We start from the raw sequence: 20949 nt of genomic DNA, 5'->3' as shown, positions 1-20949 counted from the left end.
CGCGAACATTTGGCTCCTTGTGAGCCCATATCCTTTTAATGTATGTGTTATTATTGCTTTCCATTGTACATGTTTCTTGAATTATTGATACTCCATATTTAATGTTTTGTAAATGTTGTAATTGTTTCTGGACTTATCATTTGATTTATGACATCATTGAAATGAACTATTGTTAAACCGATTTGATTACTGATTTTACTGGTTACTCGCTGAGCTTCTAGCTCATCCCAAAAATATTTTATTCCCCTCCACAGGGCTCAAGGCGAAGGAAGGCTTGTTGTACTTATTCCTGAGATCGGATGAATTATCTCATGTGTACTTTGAATTTGGACTTCCTCTTGTATAATAGTTGGATCATGGATCAGAGTGGCGCAGTGGAAGCATGGACGCTTCGCTTTTGATATGTAATTATTTATTGGAGAATTTGATGTAATATTTGAGTTTTATCTTGTAATCTGTTTGAGGAATGTAGTGAACGACTGAGTCCCGGCGAGAGCTGGGCAGGCGGCCCGCCGAACCCTCTGGTTCGCCTTAGGGGGAGGTGGGGCTGCCACAGAACGGCCTATGACTTGTTTGGGTGCTTGTGGTTGTGTTGGATGCATTTTAATGGTTGTTTTGTAGGATGGAAAAGCTGAAATTTTAGGAGAAATGCTGTCCAAATGTCTAGGGTATTGGATTTTGAGAGTTTGGGTTGAGGTTGGATAGAAACGAAAGGTTTTAGGGTTTGTTTCTACTTTTAGCCCTAAATGTTATGTATTTTTCATTTTCAAGCTATATTTGGTTTTTACCTTAATAGTTTATTTAAAAAGGTATTCGACTCGTGTTCGAGTCTTAATTGTACTTTCTTGATTATTATAGGGCGTGCCGGTGATCCGAGACTCACGTCGGGCGAAAACTTGTGAAATTACTTGTTTGACTTGGTGAGTGTACTACTCACATATTTGTTATTCCGTGGCTTTCTTGTACTTGAAATCTGTGATTGGACTAGTTGTGATTATTGTTTAGGCTAGGTGAGACGAGGATGTACTTTACCACTCTCGTACTCTCTGGCTTGCTTGACTGTTTACCATGTCACTTGAAATACTCTTGATTGTACTTGATTTGGTGTCGTTTGGACGTGTATCCAACGATCTTTACTGTTAACTCTGGACCTTTACTGTTAACTCTGAGCTCTACCTCATGGGAAGTCAATTGACTCGAGCCGGTAAGGACTTAGTCGAGGACATTTGACAAGCCATGGGGACTGTATTTGGGAATCTTTGGGTATGAGACCCTTGATTCCGGTATACTCGAGTATTACCAATTCTGTACTGCTTGGTGTTCGGGCCCGGTAAGGGGAATGTGTGGTGGACGGAGTATTGGAGTAAAGAGGAGTCTACGATTATGATTACCCTGTATACATTGACGGAGTGTCAATGAGATGAGATCAAGTATGGCAAAAGAGGAAAAGGGCTCTTGAGAGCCGTCCCTATCCTTTTATTCTCTATAGTTGTGAGGTGTTGATTTTGCTCACTTGATGAACGTATTTGGATTGAATATTCTTGTGTTTATGTGATCCTGGTATATTTACGTGATAGTACCTCATTGGGCGAAAGCTCACTCCGTTAATTTTGTTTTCCTTACAGGAAATTATCTTTTGGACTTTTGCTTTTGAAGAATGAGTTGAGCTAGTTTAGAGATTTTGTATGGCTCCTCCATGGTTGGAAACCCTAATTGTGTTTGGATTCAAATATTGCCTTTTGATGTGTAAATATACGAATGTGGTTTTGTAAAAGTGTGTACTCATGTTCATGTGTTATATTTGGTTTGTATAAATCCATTTCAAGGATTCTATGAAGTTACTTGTATTCGATTGGGTCTTCGTCGGATTGGGACGTGGCAGTCACTGTTCATTTTCCGTTTTGATTTTCGTTTTCCGTTTCATGGATTTGTGGTTTAGTTAAGCGCACCAATAGATTCCAGAATGATTTGAGTTTGTGTTTTACCGTCTTAGTAGTCCTGGCGAGAGTTGGCCAGGCAGTCCGCTAACCCCTTTGGTCCGCCTTAGGGGAAGGTGGGACTTTCACACACCATGCTCTAGCCGGTCCATCAAATTGAAACACAGCAAAGTTCACTTGTCTTTGCTCAGTGTAGTTCAAAGCTGCAAAGATATTGATCATGGTCTCCAGCCACTGTTCAGCTACTTCCGGATCAGACCCTCCAAAGAATTTCAGAGGAGCAAACTTCTGAAACCTCTCAAGAGCCCGATCTTCTCCTATTTCAGGGTTCGGAGGTTGATTAATAGGTATTTGACCTTGTTAGTCCACCAACCTTGCTAAAATGTTTGTCATTTGTTGAATTGTCATCGCCATTTGGTCCCCGGCTTCAACCCTCGGTCCTTGCTCTTGTTCAGCTATTGTTTCCCTTTCTTCTCTTGGCTCTTGGGCTCGCTTAGTCCCACGGCCACGACCACGTCCACGACTACGTTTTCTTTCCCTCTCTCTCTTTTTTTTTTCAATAGGTAAATTTAATGAATAAACGCAGTAAGTTGACTAAAGTAACTAAATTCTAGCACACCAATACACAAATAGACATATACACACATAACACACCATATGTCTAGGAGACAGATGATCAAATACATAAATACATATCAAGTTAGACAGATAATCATATACACAAATACATAAACTAACGTCATGTAGTAACAATATAAGGGTGAATCAAAAGAAAAGGTGATGTTGTCCTAGTCTCAGCTAAAGTAACCCCGTTTGGTCTTTCACGTCACTTTCTATCCAAACTAGACGTTCATTGACCTCTTGTACTCATTCTAGCCAAACAAAGTGTGATAGCCCCACTTCCCCCTTAGGCGAACCAGAGGGTTCAGCAGACCGCCTGCCCAGCTCTCACCAGGACTCAGTCGTTCACTCACACAAATCAGAAATAGAACCACAAGAAAGAGCAAAACGAGGATCCAAAACTTAAAACAGAACTTATATACATTGCTATCTCAGAAAGAAGTACAACCGTCGAGAATACAAAAGTTCTCAAGTCACCATACAACCAGCCCGTGCCAAGCACTAGGGCGAGAACCAAAACAAAACCAAAACTAGACCCAGTCAGTCGGTACAGAGCTCTCGCCCTTGCTCGCCTTTCCCTGTTAAGGAAAACAAAACTAAAGGGATGAGCTAAAAGCTCAGTGAGGTTTCGAACATAGAATCAAGCCATAAATCAAACAATAAGTCAAGAAACATTTACAACATTTACAATAAGTCAAACATGAAAAGGATACGTTCGTTCTCCTGTCATTCCCCTTATTCCTTCATTCGTTTGAAAATGCATTTTTCATTTATCAATAAAACCCTCGTTCGTTCGTTCGTTCGTTCATTTCATTCAACCCTTCCTGGGCATTGGCCAGGCTCCACCAACCTCCACCAACCTACAAGGGAATACTCGAGTATACCAAACGTTCACCCAAGTCACCAAATCGCCCGACCGAGTCCGCTTCTGGCTCGAGTCGATCGGTAACAAGGGGCAGGGCCCAGTTCAGCCAAAAGGCTTACATTCATGCACAAGTACGTTCCAATCATTCAATCTTTGAAAATTTCACATTTATTTAGGTCGAGTGCGATAAAGTACACACTCGCCTAGAAAACTCATTTTGGAAATCATTGAAAGCACTTAACACGTTATCAAACAATAATACAAGTCATGAAGTCAAGAAAATACAACAAACAAGGAACACTCACAAAATTATGCAAAATAACGTCCAAAATGTCCTATCGGATCTTACCCTCGGTCACCGAGAAAACCTATGATTCAACAAGAAAGAATATTACAATTCATCTAGCAAAACAAGTAAGTGGAAACAAGGAACTTGACTAGTTACGAGTAAAACGGATAAAGGTGACTTTAAAGTGAAAATAAAGCCATTTGGATCTGTGGACGGAAACAACTAGGGTGTCATAAACCAAACTCAAAGGGTTATAACAGTTCCAATGGAAAACACTTGAATCAAAGTCAAGTCGGAATCCAACTAGATAGGCTCAGAAATATTATTTTTCGGAATCGTTTATGTGGTTTAAAATCAATATACATTCAAGTAGGTATTATGGCGTACATGTCTTGACTGAGAAAACCTTAGGTCATACCTCTATATTTTGGTATGAAGTAGTAAATAAACATTTGAAGGTTCAAATGGAAAGGGTATCATGTTTTAAGATGGAAAACGGTCATAATATTTGCCAAACGAAAAATATACAAGTTCAAATAGAAACTTAGCCCTCGAGCGAAAATTTGGGCAGCACGCCCTTTGTATTTTCCTATTTTCAGCCATTTATGGCTTCATTATTTTTCTCATTCAAACCCAAAGGTACACACACAACAATTTAATTTCAATAGCCGTTCAATAGGCTCAAGAAAATACAAGGACAAAATCAAGCTAATAACAAGTACGGAAATGACGTTTAGGTTAGAAAACAAAAGGCAGATTTGCTGTTGTTTAGCGGAACTAACCCAACTGAAGCGACACTAGTCGGATTGAGGTGCAATGTACACCATTTCAAAGCCAAGATAAAGGGCTACAATGTTGAAGAAGGCCACTCAGTCCAGTTTGCAATGTATCTAGGTCAAAATGTCAATGTACCTAACCAGAACCGCAAAAACAGGTTAACAAACCGCATTCTGGTTAATGAACCGTAATTCAGGCTACCTAAGTCCAAATCAAGTGATTCCAAAGCCATCCGAAAGCTAAGACACCAGGCTACATTTCTTAAGAAGACTTGAACAACCAAATCAGAAGTATTTCCAACCAAATTAACCAATTACAGAAGCAATTATCAAGTTTGGGTAGAAACAGGGCAGCTGGGGTATTTCGATCTTTTAACCAGCTACGTTGCTCCGATTCAGTTGAAATTTTGTAGGCATCTCTAAAATATCATTTCCTACAACTTTTATGTTTTAACCCAAGGCTAATTCAGCCTCTAACTATGATGACCAGTGCTGGGCAGAAAGGGGTAATCGAAACCCTAACTTCCGAAATTTCCGTTCAATGCGGAAATTTTCCGCAAATAACTACAATTGACACACTAAAGCTTCATTCCAGATCATTTCCAATCATCATCCATGGCCACAACATATGAATCATATTCAATCAGAAAAATCCGGAATAAATAGAAAAATGTCATCAATCTCAACCAAAATCATGAAATAACACCTAATATCATCTCTTAGACTACCACAAGTTATTAATTCAACATCATTAGATAGAGGAGAGGGGTTCCTTCACTACTCACCTTGGAACCAAAGAAAAGAGACCTCTTAGCACCTTAAGCTTCCAAACTACTTCACTAATCACCTCACAACTACTAGGAGAAGGATTTCTATGGAGAGTTTTCAAATTTAATCGGTTGGTTTGTTGGATTGGGCAAGATTGGAGCAAGAAATTTGGAGAGGTTTTTCTTCTTTTCCCTTGAAGGATGGCCGGCTAAGAAGCTTGAATTTTGAGTGATTTTTGGGTCAATTTTTGATTTATTTGGTAAAGTAATGAATAGTGGTCAAATTCAAGAATAAATCTCCAAGTGACACTTGTCACTATAATTAATGCATGACTATCCTTTTGTCTCTCCACTCTCATCCATATAACAACCTTTAATTATCTCTTAACACCTGGTAAAATAAATCCGGTATCCAAAATTTAACCTAATTGATCGAATTTTTCCGAACTTTCCGCACTAGCGGGTCCCACGTCCGGTATACGCTCTTAATTTCTCAAAAACTAACCGATACTAGAAAAACATCTAAAAAAGAATATTTACTCATAAAAATTATCTAGAAATTTTCCTAATAAAGAAAATGTAGAAAATATGCCATTAAATAGAATAAAACCCAGAAAATGAGAAAATTACGGGGTGTCACACCCTCTCCCCCTTAAAAAATTTCGCCCTCGAAATTTTACCTTCATTTGCCTCAAACGAGTTCGGAACTGTTTGGGTGCCTAATGCATAAGCTTTTGCTGGCCCACTAGTTCGATTCCCTCTTTCATTTGCTTGTTTTGTTTTAGCTCCCTCCAGTTGCGGAATACTACCTCCGCGTGACTGTCTCCTCGGACAGTTGCTAACTTGGTGCTCACCACTCCCACAAATCAAGCACTTCCGCCCTTTCCGCCAACAATCGTTCTCGGTGTGATTGGCCTTTTCGCAATAACCACAAGTCAAGTAGGAAGCCATCTTTTGGCTTTCTGAAGAAGTCTCCCCATATCCGGTTTGCCTTCTTTTGGTAGACCTTTCATCTCTCGCCCCTACTGTCCATGGCGGGTAGGACAAAAAGTTCACTTTCTGTATTTTAGAAGGTGCTATTGATTCACTAGGAGGTTCTTCAATCATACTACCAACTGCACCTCTTTTCCGAGTTTGGGAGGCTTTTACTTGTGCCTTTGCATTCTCGATTCGTTGAGCCTTCTCAAGGGCCTCCGTAAAAGTATTCACTTGCGCCGCGGCTAACGCCTCTTGGATGTCCAAATTCAGTCCCTGTATAAACCGTCTTACTCTTCGCCGTTCAGTGGCTACCAGTTCAGAAGCAAACTTGGATAATCTTGTAAATTTTGTTTCATATTTGGCCACACTTAACGTTCCCTGGCGTAACCCAATAAACTCCTCCTCCCTCTTTTCTTGGACTAAAGGTGGGAGGTACTTCTCGTTGAATTCTCTTATGAAGTTCGCCCATGTCCAGATGGTCTGTTCTCTTTCCCACTTTGCTCTAATTACGTTCCACCATGATCGGGCCGGTCCCTCAAATTGAAATACTGCAAAGTTCACTTGCCTTTGCTCAGTATAGTTTAGGGCTGTGAAGATATTAACCATGGTTTCTATCCATTGTTCAGCTACGTCCGGATCGGGCCCTCCAAGGAATTTTGGCGGAGCAAACTTCTGGAACCTTTCAAGAGCCTTATCCTCGCCCATCTCAGGGTTCCGATTTTGGGTTACGGGTATTTGGCCTTGTTGATCCACCAGTCTTGCCAAGATATCCGTCATTTGTTGCATTGCCATTGCCATTTGGTCTCCAGTCGCAGCTCTTGATCCCTGCCCTTGCTCGGCTGACGTTTCCCTTTCTCCTCTTGATTCCGGGGTCCGCTTAGTTCCCCGGCCTCGACCACGTCCACGACTACGTCTCCCGTCCATAGATATGTTTTTCCCTCTCTCTTTTCTTTTCTTTTCCCCAAAAGATAATTTTAGTGAATATCACAGTAAATTGACTAAGCACCAATTCCAGCATACCAAATACACAAGTAAACATATATGCACATAACACGCCATATCAAGGAGGCAGATAATCAAATACACAATTACAGGTCACAAATACATATCAAGTTTGACAGATAATCATATATATGAATTCACTGGCTAACGTCATGTAGTAGCCATATATGGGTGCATCAAAAGACAAGGGATACGTTGTCCCACACCCTGTTAACCCTGTCCGATCTCTCACGTCACTTTCTATCCAACTAGATGTCCATTGGCCTCTTGAAATCATTCTAGCCAGACAAAGCCTGCTCATTTCACAAAATGTGAATCTCAAATACTGAGCATCGCCTCAACGCTAGAGTACTCGGGCACGAGAATCTGAAATAAGACAATTCACATCTCGAGCTGGCTAGTCCCAAGAGTAAACCATCTACAATCGAAATTCCTACCCGACATACCTATCTATGGTCATCAGATACCATGAGAGAGATTTAAGGCCTATAACATTCACAATTCATAGCTTCTACTCAAATGCGCACTTAGTCCTTTATACTCATTCACCACTGAGTCCAGGCTCACTCCGCGCAGAGACCACGCGAAGCAGGCTCTGATACCAACTGTGACAGCCCCACTTCCCCCTTAGGCGAATCAGAGGGTTCAGCGGACCGCCTGCCCAGCTCTTACCGGGACTCAGTTGTTCACTCACACAAATCAAAAATAGAACCGAAAGAAAGAGCAAAACGAGGATCCAAAACTTAAAACAGAACTTATATACATTGCTATCTCAGAAAGAAGTACAACCGTCGAGAATACAAAAGTTCTCAAGTCACCATACAACCAGCCCGTGCCAAGCACTAGGGCGAGAACCAAAACAAAACCAAAACTAGACCCAGTCAGTCGGTACAGAGCTCTCGCCCTTGCTCGCCTTTCCCTGTTAAGGAAAACAAAACTAAAGGGATGAGCTAAAAGCTCAGTGAGGTTTCGAACATAGAATCAAGCCATAAATCAAACAATAAGTCAAGAAACATTTACAACATTTACAATAAGTCAAACATGAAAAGGATACGTTCGTTCTCCTGTCATTCCCCTTATTCCTTCATTCGTTTGAAAATGCATTTTTCATTTATCAATAAAACCCTCGTTCGTTCGTTCGTTCGTTCATTTCATTCAACCCTTCCTGGGCATTGGCCAGGCTCCACCAACCTCCACCAACCTACAAGGGAATACTCGAGTATACCAAACGTTCACCCAAGTCACCAAATCGCCCGACCGAGTCCGCTTCTGGCTCGAGTCGATCGGTAACAAGGGGCAGGGCCCAGTTCAGCCAAAAGGCTTACATTCATGCACAAGTACGTTCCAATCATTCAATCTTTGAAAATTTCACATTTATTTAGGTCGAGTGCGATAAAGTACACACTCGCCTAGAAAACTCATTTTGGAAATCATTGAAAGCACTTAACACGTTATCAAACAATAATACAAGTCATGAAGTCAAGAAAATACAACAAACAAGGAACACTCACAAAATTATGCAAAATAACGTCCAAAATGTCCTATCGGATCTTACCCTCGGTCACCGAGAAAACCTATGATTCAACAAGAAAGAATATTACAATTCATCTAGCAAAACAAGTAAGTGGAAACAAGGAACTTGACTAGTTACGAGTAAAACGGATAAAGGTGACTTTAAAGTGAAAATAAAGCCATTTGGATCTGTGGACGGAAACAACTAGGGTGTCATAAACCAAACTCAAAGGGTTATAACAGTTCCAATGGAAAACACTTGAATCAAAGTCAAGTCGGAATCCAACTAGATAGGCTCAGAAATATTATTTTTCGGAATCGTTTATGTGGTTTAAAATCAATATACATTCAAGTAGGTATTATGGCGTACATGTCTTGACTGAGAAAACCTTAGGTCATACCTCTATATTTTGGTATGAAGTAGTAAATAAACATTTGAAGGTTCAAATGGAAAGGGTATCATGTTTTAAGATGGAAAACGGTCATAATATTTGCCAAACGAAAAATATACAAGTTCAAATAGAAACTTAGCCCTCGAGCGAAAATTTGGGCAGCACGCCCTTTGTATTTTCCTATTTTCAGCCATTTATGGCTTCATTATTTTTCTCATTCAAACCCAAAGGTACACACACAACAATTTAATTTCAATAGCCGTTCAATAGGCTCAAGAAAATACAAGGACAAAATCAAGCTAATAACAAGTACGGAAATGACGTTTAGGTTAGAAAACAAAAGGCAGATTTGCTGTTGTTTAGCGGAACTAACCCAACTGAAGCGACACTAGTCGGATTGAGGTGCAATGTACACCATTTCAAAGCCAAGATAAAGGGCTACAATGTTGAAGAAGGCCACTCAGTCCAGTTTGCAATGTATCTAGGTCAAAATGTCAATGTACCTAACCAGAACCGCAAAAACAGGTTAACAAACCGCATTCTGGTTAATGAACCGTAATTCAGGCTACCTAAGTCCAAATCAAGTGATTCCAAAGCCATCCGAAAGCTAAGACACCAGGCTACATTTCTTAAGAAGACTTGAACAACCAAATCAGAAGTATTTCCAACCAAATTAACCAATTACAGAAGCAATTATCAAGTTTGGGTAGAAACAGGGCAGCTGGGGTATTTCGATCTTTTAACCAGCTACGTTGCTCCGATTCAGTTGAAATTTTGTAGGCATCTCTAAAATATCATTTCCTACAACTTTTATGTTTTAACCCAAGGCTAATTCAGCCTCTAACTATGATGACCAGTGCTGGGCAGAAAGGGGTAATCGAAACCCTTACTTCCGAAATTTCCGTTCAATGCGGAAATTTTCCGCAAATAACTACAATTGACACACTAAAGCTTCATTCCAGATCATTTCCAATCATCATCCATGGCCACAACATATGAATCATATTCAATCAGAAAAATCAGGAATAAATAGAAAAATGTCATCAATCTCAACCAAAATCATGAAATAACACCTAATATCATCTCTTAGACTACCACAAGTTATTAATTCAACATCATTAGATAGAGGAGAGGGGTTCCTTCACTACTCACCTTGGAACCAAAGAAAAGAGACCACTTAGCACCTTAAGCTTCCAAACTACTTCACTAATCACCTCACAACTACTAGGAGAAGGATTTCTATGGAGAGTTTTCAAATTTAATCGGTTGGTTTGTTGGATTGGGCAAGATTGGAGCAAGAAATTTGGAGAGGTTTTTCTTCTTTTCCCTTGAAGGATGGATGGCCAAGAAGCTTGAATTTTGAGTGATTTTTGGGTCAATTTTTGATTTATTTGGTAAAGTAATGAATAGTGGTCAAATTCAAGAATAAATCTCCAAGTGACACTTGTCACTATAATTAATGCATGACTATCCTTTTGTCTCTCCACTCTCATCCATATAACAACCTTTAATTATCTCTTAACACCTGGTAAAATAAATCCGGTATCCAAAACTTAACCTAATTTACCGAATTTTTCTGAACTTTCCGCACTAGCGGGTCCCATGTCCGGTATACGCTCTTAATTTCTCAAAAACTAACCGATACTAGAAAATCATCTAAAAAAGAATATTTACTCATAAAAATTATCTAGAAATTTCCTAATAAAGAAAATGCAGAAAATATGCCATTAAATAGAATAAAACCCAGAAAATGAGAAAATTACGGGGTCTCACACCAAGCCTGTTCATGTTCCCAAAATGCAAGTCTCAAATACTTAGTATCGTCTCACGCTGGAGTACTCGGGCATGAGAATTCGAAATAAGATAATTCATCTCTCGAGCTGGTCAGTCCCAAGAGTAAACTATCTACAATCGAGATTCTTACCTGGCGTACCTATCTATTGTTCTCAAATATCATAAGAAACATTTAAGGCCTATAACAAATCATGATTCATAACTTATGCTCAAACGAGCACTTAGCCCTTTCATACTTATACACCATTTGGCCCAAACTCACTCCGCGCAGAGACCACGCGAAACAGGCTCTGATACCAACTGTGACAGTCCCACCTTCCCCTAAGGCGAACCAAAGGGTTCGGGCGGACCGCCTACCCAACTCTCGCCGGGACTCAGTCATACCTCAATCAAATCCGAAATAAAACAACAAGATCAAACGAAATAACAATCCAAAACTTAAAGTGAAACTTATATACATTGCAAAAGGGAGTACAAATATACAAAGGTTCCCAATCCTTCATACATCCAGCCCGTGCCGAAAGGTAGGGCGAGAACCATTACAAAATTTGAAACTAGTCTAGGCTAGTCTATACCAAGCTCTCGTCCTTGCTCGCCTTCCCCTGTTAAGGAAAACAAAACTAAAGGGATGAGCTAAAAGCTCAGTGAGGTTCCGAACACATAATCTAACAATAAGTTCAATGCATTAACCATAAATAACCAATAATTCAAGAAACATTTACAATGGAAAGCAATACTAACACATTCATTAAAAGGATACGTGCTCACAGGGAACCATTCATTCATTCATTCTCCTTTCATTCCCTTATTCCTCCAATCATTTGAAAATGCATTTTAATAAGTAAAACCCTTCATTTGCATTGACATTCGTTCATTCATTTCATTCACCCCCTCCTGGACATTGGCCAGGCTCCACCAGACTACAAGGTAATACTCGAGTATACCAAACATTCACCCAGGGTCACCATATCGCCCGACCGAGTCCGCTTCTGGCTCGAGTCAATCGGTAACGAAGGGCAGGGCCCAATTCAGCCAAAAGGCTTACATTCATGCACAAGTAACGGTTCAATCATTCGATCATTGAAAATTTCACATTCGTTTAGGTACACACTCGCCTGGAAACTCATTTTGGCAATCATTGAGGGCACTTAGCACATTATCCAACAATAATAGCAAGCCATGAAGTCATGAAGTCAAGGGGAATATAACAAACAACGAACACTCACCTATTTACGCAAAACAACGCCCAAAATATCTTTCCGAATATTACTCTCAATCACCGATGAAACCTAAGATTAAACGAGAAAGAATATTACAGTTCATCTAGCAAATCAAGTAAGTGAAATCGAAGAAAATCCGACTAATGACGAGTGAAAAGAAGGCATTTGGATTTGTGGATGGGAATAACTAGGGTTTCATAAACCAAACGCAAAACTAAACTCAAAAGGGTTATAAAAGTTCCAATGGAAAACACTTGGACCAAAGACAAGTCAGAATCCAACGAGACAGACTAAAAAATATTATTTTTGGAATCGTTTATGTGGTTCAAAATCAACTCATATTCAAGTAGATATTATAGACTAAATGTCTTGATGAAAATCATGTGAAAAAGAGGACAAAAATACCTTAATTTCACACTTAAACCCTCACTTGAAAGTAGTTCATTTGTGGTCGAGAAAACCCTAACTCATACCTCTTTCTTTCGATACGGAGTAAGTAAATATTTGGTGTTCCAAATTGAAGAGGTATCTTGTTTTAAAATGGTAAAACAGTCATGGTATTTGCCAAACGGAAATTTATATACGTTCAAATAGAAACTTAGCCCTCGAACACCTTTCGAGAGAACAGATGAAATTTTTAATGAAATACGTCTAACTTGACACAAAACACATTTCCAAAACCACTTTAACTCACTCACTTTACGAGAAAATAAATGGATGGCACTTCCCCCTAAATTCTTCACTTTCACTCTACAATCCAAAAACCAATTCTCACAGCAATTTAACCACAATCACACATACGGTACAAAAACCATAAAACACATCCAATTAGGCCACAATACCCTTCAATCAAAGCCAATTAGAAGCTTAACAGTCAACCATAAGAAAACCCCCAAATCAAAACCCTAGAACCGGAATTTATCCCCACAAATTTTCCGCATTCGATCGCAATTAACGCACAAAACTTCATTTAACACCATTTTAATCCATCAATCCAAGAGTAACCCATGATTATCATATAAAATCAGAAAAATTCCCAATAAATCAGAAATTGGTCCAACTTGACTTAAAACCATGAAATCATCCACAATATAGCATATTTAGCCACTACTAAGCACTAATATACCATTATCAAAACAACAAAGGAACTTTCTTAGCAACTCACCTTATAACTCAAGAAAGGCAGGAACTTAAAGCTTCCCTCCCAAAAACAACTCCACTATCACCTTTAACCCTTCTTAGCTAGCACTTGTACGGAGTAGTTTGTAAATCCACCAGTTAAAACTCAAGATTTGAGTAGAAATTGAAGTTAGAAAATGAAGAGTTTTCTTGGTTTCTCTCAAGGTGCACGGCTGAACAAGGGAAGGAAATGAAGATATTTTGGCCAAATATAGTATAAAAAGGAAGGAAACAGGCGGGCAAAGTTGGTGGCCGCCTGTGCCACGTCACAATCCGGCTGGATTCCAGGCAGAGGAGAATCAAAATTTTTCAAAAGCCTTCAACAATCCGGCCAAGAACTGGCCGGATTTGGCCCCTTCCCTTTTTCACAAAAATTTTCCTTCTTTTCTTAGGTCAATCGCCGCGTTCATCCGCACTTCCAACACATAGACATATATACATATCTCACATCACACGTTCACATAAATGCAACGAAAACCCTCCTTTTAAAACAAATGGTTAACAAATTTTCATTTGAAAGGAGAAGTGAGAATGGCTAAGAAACTGTGAAAATTTTTAGGCCTTAAATTCATTTGTACCACTTTTATATATCTTTCAGGGACATCAATTTTAATTAGAGTATTTTCTACTGAAATTATTTGATTTAATAACTCTTTTGGAGTCAATAAACATATCTGATAATTGATTTAAAATTTTCTACAAACAAATAATCTTTTGAACTTTTAGTTTACATTATTTTGTAGAAGGATCAAGGAAATCCAATTTTTCAAATGATTTTCTTTCAGTTGATCATTTCTTCCCCCTAATATTGGGAACTATAAATAGATCACCCATCAATATTTCACGATATTTAATTGTAAAAGGTGATTTATACCCGCCATGAATTTTCAAATTTCTATTGGACCTACATATAATATAAATAGGTATGTATGAATACTTATCGACTCTTAAAATCATGTAAATTCTCACTTTTTGTCAAATCATAAATTCATTAGGATTAGTAAACTTCTGTTTACTGTGTGTAGACACCAAAATTTTATTTTTTATTTTGTTTTATTTGTTTTTGTTTATTATTATCCATTTTTTCTCTTTATTCTCTTAATTTTTTATTTTAGAGCATTTTAGTATTAAAATGTATCAAAAAAAAAGAATTGTTCATAAAATATGCTTTATTTCTTTTAAATTCAATCTTTTAACATTTTATTTATCTTGTTTTATTTTTATTAAAATTACTCCATTATGTGTTAAGAAAAAAAAGGAAAAAAAGGGAAGCGAGTTCACGCTTGCGTGAGCCACACAAGATCCGAGCTCTTTCTTCATATTACATTTCAAGCTGAAGCATGCACGGAGGTACAAAAAAGGCGTCGTTCGGTTTCATCTCGGCTTCCATCATTTCTTTTCCGTTGGATTTTCTTTGCCATTGGATCATGCTAAATCCATTCCACTTGGCTCTCATCTACCATCCGAGAAGAACCTAGAAATTGAGAATAATCTAATGGTTGAGGGAGAGGCATAAGCTGGGGTTGATTATAAACCATTAAGATGAGGTTTAAGGGTTCAAAGGGGATATAAAAGGAAAGCTAAGGGTTGGCAGCTAGAGGGGATTCGGATGACGGCTGAGAAAAAACTACAGAGAGAAAAGGGGGACGAACTGAATGAGAGAGAGCTAACGGCTGAGGGGTCTAGGAAGAGTCTGGGCAGCAAGGAAGGAAGAAAGGGCTTTGGTTCATCGGAGCAAGAAGAAAGGATTTGAGAGAGAGCTGACCAGAAAGGGAAGAAAAGAGAGTTGGCGGCAGGTTGATAAGGAGAGTAAGAAGAAAAATTAGAGAGTGGGTAAGTCGAGAGCAAGAGAGGGCCACGGGCTAGAGAGAAAGGAAAGAAAGGGAGCGAGGAAGGTCTGTTAGGGAAGGATCTGGGAAGAGTTAGAGGAAAAAGGAAGACGGAAAAAAGGAAAAGAGAGGAAATCGGACGAGAGGAAACTGAGAAATTCGTTGCCGCAACTAGTCGTCACATGCTGACGAACTGGCATGTTTTGGAGTCGAATTGCTGCTTCAATTTTAACCTTTTGTGGGACTTCTTGTTTTCTGCACCTTCCACGGCAAGAGCAGGAAAGACTTTGTTCACAAACCATGGGGAGAAAACAGATCCAGGCCAGTAGAATCAAGGCGCAAAGAATCAGCTTTGTCAGCGTTGAAACCGTCCTCAACGCAAATTTTTGAGCTGCATTTTTCCAGGATTGCTCGATTTCTTTTCCACTTCGCGTGTAACTGGACACAAAATCCTTCTCAGGTAATTTCTTCCTCCCTATTTGTGTCGATTCAACATTTTCTTTGGGTAAAAATCAGAGCCTTCTTGCATGAACTGACAAACCTTTTGCCGCTGTTTTGATTTCATGATTTTCATCATGTTTTGATTCTTAATGCTTCCCTGGTTGCTGTGTCTTTTATGTTTTTACGATGTTGATGATGGGTTTTAGCAATGAAAGGCTTAGATAACATGGTTTTTGTTGGTTTGGAAATGGGTTGGCATTTCTGGTTTCGAAATTTGCATATTTGAGCAGCAAGTTCACGTTACCTTGCTGCATTTTGTGTCCGAGAGTGTTTGTTGGATGCCTCCCCTCTCCTTTGCCTCATGTTCTCTCATTTCTGGCCTTGGACAAATTGGGAACCGCATTAAATCATTTCCTTGGTGCGTTAAAATTGTATGAGAAACTAAAAGCTGTTGCATTCTCTTCACCGTTTTCTTTCTCGAAGCAGCCCGCAAAGCTGAGCTTTCTCTTGTATGTTTAGATGCTAAGTTCCAGTAGGCTTTTTGTTTAGATCAAAGTTTTGATGTTTTGTTGAATTTGTTTTTGTTTGAAGTTGTGTTTTGAGGCTAAGATCCGTGCTTGAAAAATGAAAGTTGGTAGCTAGTTTTGTTGCAAAAATTTTTTTTAGCAGCTGCCGAAAGTTATTGCAGAAGCTTCCACCGTAGCCTTGCATGAATAGATTGCAGAAATTTGCGTGCAAAATGACTTCTAAAAATTGCACTTTGCTCCCCTTAGCTTCTATCTATGCTTCTATGGCCCGAGTAATTGGAAAAACCAATCAAATTGACCCCCCTGAACTTTCTTTTCCTTTCAATTGGATCCTAATTTTGTGAATATGGACTGTTTTAGTTATTTAAATGCTTTTAATGATTCAATTTCATGTTTATGTGATTATTTGTGATGCCTTGACCTTTTCTTTTATTTTGAATGGTAAATAAGTAATTTCACTCCATTAGGGCCCCAACTCAAGGGAGGTACACCCTATCCCTTATTCCTTACTTTATTTGACCCTACGTGCCCTATGTGCCTTTACGTGTTTAATTGCATGCCTCTTGAATGTTTATTTATTTATTTCATTTATTTATTTATTTGCTTTATTGGCTTTAGTTTTGTATATTTATTTTAGTTTAATTTTGATCATTTGAAAGGCACTTGAATGCCAAATTTGTAATAGTTAGGTATTTATTTTAATTATTTATTTAATTTCCCCTTTAGTTTGTAGTAGGGCCCCCCTAATGTAATAGATAGGGCTTATTTGCTTGTTTGCTTGCGTGCTTGCCTGCCTATGTGTTTAATTGCTTTCCCTAGGTTTCTGCATCTAGATAAGCATGCTTATATGCTACGTGCTATATGAAACTATGTGCTTGGCATGCCTATTTGCTTTTAGTGTTATATCTGATTATGTGGATGGAATGCACGTTATCGTGGCTAGTCGAATGCTAGTCATGGTGGATGGAATGCACGTTATGTGGATGGAATGCACGTCTTCCCCTCGAGCTCTCACAAGTCCAATGCTTGTGAAAGAGCGTTAGTAAAGGGCTAGTCCAATGCTAGACCCAATAGGGCCGTCCCTCGCTAGTACATACTCGCATGCCTTTACTACATTTTCATGCATTTTTCTTAGTATATTTTTACATTTTTTTCATGATCCTTTACCCTTTTCCCACTTTCAAAGTATGATGCTTAGGATTTTGCATTTCATTCTAGTATTAGGGTCATTTGCCTGATTAGGTTAGGGAGTTACTCTTTTGGTAAGGGGGATGGACGAGTTTGGCTACACATAGCCTTAGCACGCTCATTCTTTTTCTAACCAAAAGGAAAAGCAAAAGTCACAATTTAGGGTCTCCCCGTACCTGTCTTGCTTGCATTCCTCTAGGGTTCATGCATTTTATTTACTCACTATCACTTTGCACTCTCACTTCATATACTATTACTTTTTCCACATGTTCACTTCACATGACTCTTATCTTACACATTCTCACTCTACCACTAGCACTTTACATACTACCACTGAGCACACATGCACTTCACACTATCACTTTACATACCTCACCTTGCACCCCCATTTGCACACTCCTACTTACACACTATTATTTTTATTATCACTTTTTTTTCACTTCACACAAGCTCATGTTTTCACATTGCATACATTCATTCCATTCATCTTTTCATCATTAGCATTACTCATGACCTCTTAGAGGGCTTATCCTTGGCTATCACAACTCATGTGATTTAGTCCGATCGAGCCTCTAAGAGATATTTGTCCCTTTCGATTCCTCATTAGGTTTAGGATTGCATTCATATTAGTTACATCCAAATGCGATACATCTTTTGGTTAGAAATTAGGAAAATCATGACTAAATCATGCAACTAACTTAGGCTAGGTTGAGAGGGTGCCTTAGACATTGTCTTTGCCTTCCCTCTCTTCAACTGTGACTCCCGAACCATTTTTCTCTGATTTACCGTAGATTTTGTCGCGCCCCCATTTTTCAAAATAAATAAGGGGTTTAGAAAAATGGATTTTTGATTTTTTGGAAAGAATAAGTTTTTGTCTTTAGAAAATGAATAAAGGAAAAGGGCCTAAACGGGGTTTGAAAGTGCGACGATTTGGGCCCAAATTATAGTTTAAATAGGGTTTTTAAAACAAAATCAGAGTCGCCACTTGGTATAGAGTTAAGGTGTACCAAGTCACCTAAAAATGAATTTTTCAAAGGAAAAGGTAGAAAAACCACTTTTAAATGACTCCTAGTCTACATAAATCAAAGAAAAAGGTTCGGGAGTCACATTTGAAGAAAGGGAAGGCAAGGATAAAAATCCGAGCCACCCTTTCGACCTAGCCAAGGCTAGTTGCGTGATTTAGTCAAAGATTTTCTTAATTTATCCTAAAAATTTATCACATTTGGATGTACTATATGGATGCAAACCCTAGACCTAGGAGGGTATCGAGGGGTCAAAATTTCTCTTCAAAGCTTGAATGGTGCCAATCACATTAATTGTGACGCCTAATGTAGACTCTTTGGAGAGGTCACAAATAATGCAAGAATATGAGGCTTTAAGAAAAGAAAAAGAAAATAAAAGTAATTATACAAATATACGTGGCCTAAAGGAATGCATCATGTCGGGTACGAGGGACTAATGTTCGTGACTCAATTTTCCCTTTAATAGAGGGAATACGAGCGTGCTAAGGTTAGAAAGCCAAACTCGTCCATATTCCATATCCAAGGGGCATTCCCTAATCTAATCAAGCAAATGCACTACCCTAATCCCAATTCTAAAATGAAATGCAATTCTAATGTTATGTATCATACATAGGGGTATATATATAGGGAAATTTGGGATAAGGGCTATACGTATAAGGGGAATATCATACAAAATGATAAAAGACCCTAGAAAGTGAAAAATATGCATGAGATGATGTGATTTTATCATACAATCATGATCTAACTCGCGAAGGGCTCCTAAGGGTCTAGCATTGGACTAGCTCATATTTCTACTTTCTCACTAGCGTTGGACTAGCGAGAAATCGAACGAGGAAACCACAACTAGCGTTGGACTAGTGTGGTATCGAGAAATGGATCACAACTAGCGTTGGACTAGTGTGATAACGTCACACAATAATTATAGTCTCATAAAAACATAATAAAGCGAGTAAACACATAATATCACATAAACACATAACACATAATCATGATATCTGGATGCAAGACCCTAAGAAAGCGGTAACACATAGCACGTAAGCATGCAAACCACACAAGCAAAAAGAAAGCAAATAAAACCCTAGCTATTACATTTGAGGGGGCCCTACTACAATCTAATGGGGGAAACAAAAATAAATAAAATAAACCTAACTATTACAACTTGGCATTTAAATGCCTTTTAAATAATCAAAATGAACTAAAATAAATATACGAAATTAAGACGACTAAAGCGAATAAATAAATAAAATGACAACAGTCAAAAGGCATGCAATTAAACACATAAATCACATAAGTACACATAGGGTCAAATAAAGTAAAATAAAAAAAATAATGGATAGGGTGTACCTCCCTTGAGTTGGGGTCCCTATGAAGTGAAATTACTTATTTACCCTTCAAAATAATGAAAAGGGTCAAGGCATCACTTTAATCAAGAAATAATCACATGAAATGGAAATTGAATCATTAAAAGCATTTAAATAACCAAACAAACCCATATTCGCCAAATGAGGACTCAATTGAAAGGAAAAAGAAAGTTTGAGGAGTCGATATGCTTGACTTTTCCAATTATTTGGGCCATAGTGGCATTAGACAAAAGACAAGAGGTTAGAATGCAATCATTGAAAAATCTATTCATGCATGCAACGAAAGCTTTCTTCTGCAATTTTTCAACCACGTTTCCTGCAATTATTGTGTTCATTCTAATGCAATCTTTCCATCCAAACCAAGTTAATATTTCAACCCAACATCAAAGCCTCAATTCCAAAACAACGAATTCACAAAATTCAACGTCCAAAACAAACCAAGAAAGAAAAGAGAAGCGTAGGAATGGGAGCATGTAATTTTCTGGAAAATTTTCTACTGTTGCTGCCCTGAACAGCTGTCGCGCCCCACTTTTTGATGGTAGGTGTGAAAGTGTAGTGTGTGAAATGTGAATGTGTGTGAAAGTGACAAAATAAAAGGCCGTGGGATTGTGAAATGCGACGATTTGGCCAAATAAAGTTCAAAAAGGGTTTTTGGGATAAAAATGGAGTCGCCACTTGGTATAGAGTTAGGGTGTACCAAGTCACCCAAAAATGATTTTTGTTTTTGAACGAAAAAGTAAACAAACCCTTTTTAAAGAACTTTTGAGTCTACGTAACCAAAGAAAGGGATCGGGGGTCACATTTGATAAGGGAGAAGGCAAAGGCCAAGCCTAAGGCACTCCCTTACCCTAGCCAAAGCTAGTTGCGTGACTTAGCCCCACTTTTCCTAATTATTCTACCCAAGGTATGTATCGCATGTTGGATATGACTATATGAATGCAAAACCTAGACCTAGGAGGACATGGGGGGTAAAATTTCTCTCCAAAGCCTGAGTGATGCCAATCACATTAATTGTGAAGCCCAATAATGATCCTTTGGAGAGGTCACACGTAACCCTAAATGACGTAAAAATGAGTGGAATGCATGCCATGTGAAAGTGTGAGTTTGTGTGAAGTGAGAAAAGTGATAAAAACAAGAGTGTGTAAGTGGAAGTGTGCAAATGGATGTACAAGATAAGGTGAGTAAAGTAATAATGTGAAACGTATGTGAGATAACATAAAGTGCATGTGTGCAAGTGATATTATAAAGT

This window comes from Coffea eugenioides, chromosome 3 (assembly GCF_003713205.1).
Source record: "Coffea eugenioides isolate CCC68of chromosome 3, Ceug_1.0, whole genome shotgun sequence".
Taxonomy (NCBI): domain Eukaryota; kingdom Viridiplantae; phylum Streptophyta; class Magnoliopsida; order Gentianales; family Rubiaceae; genus Coffea; species Coffea eugenioides.
This window is presented reverse-complemented; position numbering follows the sequence as displayed.